Here is a 2,599-nt window from a genome sequence, read left to right as displayed (position 1 = left end):
AAAAAAATGTTATATATATATATACACACACACACACACACACGCACACACACACACACACACACATATATATATATATATATATATATATATATATATATATATATATGTGTGTGTGTGTGTGTGTGTGTGTGTGTATATATTAGTGCTGGCAATCGATTAAAAAATTAACTAATTAATCGCACCTTTTTTAAAAAATTAATCGCGATTAATCGCATTTAAAATACTGAAACTTGTAATTTTGGCTATTTAAATGTAAAATTAATGTAAACGCAAGACAAAAACTATTTAAATTCAAAATATAATTGTTTAATAGAATTTTTGTTTAACTTGTAACACAGATTTCGTCATGTAAACAACATACCCACAATAAACCATCAAGATCCTGGCTTGACAGCCATATTTATTACAGAATTTTAAACACAGGCATGTTAATGACATTTAAATTTCAAAACAATCAATGCCAATAAATTAAACATTGATTTCCATGTTGGATTCTAAGTGGACTGCAAAAAAATGCCTCCTCCTTTAAAAATTAATCCTCCTTTACATTCATCCAGTTGCTAAGACTAGGAGTATCCCGCAAGTGCACAGAGACTCCCAAATGCCCGCAAATGAATGATAATTTCTCGCAAACCGGTCGTTAAATACATTGCACACCCCTCTCGCCCCTACTCGGATACGTCGCTCACTCCACCCCTGACACAGACACACACACAACGCGCTGCAGACATTTTGGCCCCAACGGCCTTCCATACTGGAGCGACTCCCTTCAGATTCAACACGCATGATCACGTTCATCAAATTTGCTTTAACTAAGCGTCCTAAAGTATTACTGTATTTCACAAGGATTCTGACACAACGCGAAGCATATGCTTTTGTTGTGTTTAATGAGGAAACACGCTAAACTTGGAGGGCTCATGCTCAAAGGCAGAGTAATGCCCTGTCTTTGACAGCTCGCGACTTCACCAGACTTTCTAAGTATATTCACATTCATAAGACACCAATACTCCAATATGATTAAGATTATACTCTTTTCTTATTATTAATTGCGGTAATTTTTTTAAACGCTTTAATTATTTAAAATTAATCGCATGTGTTAACGCGTTAATTTTGACAGCGCTAATATATATATATATATATATATATATATATATATATATATATATATATATATATATATATATATATATACATACATACATACATACATACATACATACATACATACATACATACATACATACATACATATATATATATATATATATATATATATATATATATATATATGTATGTGTATATATATATATATATATATATATATATATATATATATGTATGTGTATATATATATATATATATATATATATATATATATATATATATGTATGTGTATATATATATATATATATATATATATATATATATATATATATATATATATATATATATATATATATATTTTTTTTTTTTTTTTTTTTTTTTTTTGGAGTATTATATATGGCCACCCAGTGCTAATAAACTATTACTAGAGTCGTGTTAATCAAAAGAGCATTTATGGACAAAAATACAAATGTTTTATTTACACTTTTCAATAAGGTTGCATTAATGTATTTCCTAAAATCAACTAAGAATGAATCCATTAACTGTGTTTACGTTAGTTAATGTTGTAAGTTAACAAGGACAGAAACTCTGCATTACCACTAACATTAACAAAGACTAAGAAATAATTGTTGAGGCCAATAAACTATTACTAGGGTCAAGTGTATGAGTATTTACATAAAGTTAATCATTTAAAATGCCCGGTAGGTTAACAAGAACTAAACCACTTCATTTACATTAACGTTAATAAAGATGAGTAAATAATTAATAAGGTCAATAAACTATTACTCGAGTCAAGTGTTTACATGGTTAATCATGTAAAATGCCCTTTAAGTTAACAAGAACTAAACTGCATTTTCATTAATTAAAATGAGCAAATATCAATAAACACAAAATTACATGTATTGTTTATTCCAATTAGTAAATACAATAACAAATGAAACTTTGTTGTAAGTCTGACCAACAATTATAATTGTTTAGCACAAATAGGGCATATTTATTTTTAATTCAATATTAGGTAAATTTTAAAAATTATTATATAAGTGATTTACTGCAATATTAAGACTTAATCAATAAAACACAGTACATGATTAAAACTTATTCTTTGAGTTCAAAAGCCAATGCTGTTGGATATATATATATATATATATATATATATATATATATATATATATATATATATATATATATATAATTTTATTTTAATTTCTATTTAATTTTTATTTATTTTATATTAAAAATTAATTATTTAATTATTTATTTCAATGTTTTAATTTTGTTTTATTTTATTTTAAGTTATTTTATTTTTATTTCTATAATATTTTTATTTATTTATTTATTTTAAAATAAAAAGTAATGTCGATAATTTAAGGAAAATAATCCCTTGAGGTAATGCAGACTGTTGTTTTTAAAGTCCCCATGAAATCAAAATTTGAACTATTGTTGTTGCTATTATTATTATTATTATTATTATTATTATTATTATTATTATTGG

This window comes from Danio rerio, chromosome 2 (assembly GCF_052040795.2).
Source record: "Danio rerio strain M-AB ecotype USA chromosome 2, GRCz13ab, whole genome shotgun sequence".
In the NCBI taxonomy this organism is placed as follows: domain Eukaryota; kingdom Metazoa; phylum Chordata; class Actinopteri; order Cypriniformes; family Danionidae; genus Danio; species Danio rerio.
This window is presented reverse-complemented; position numbering follows the sequence as displayed.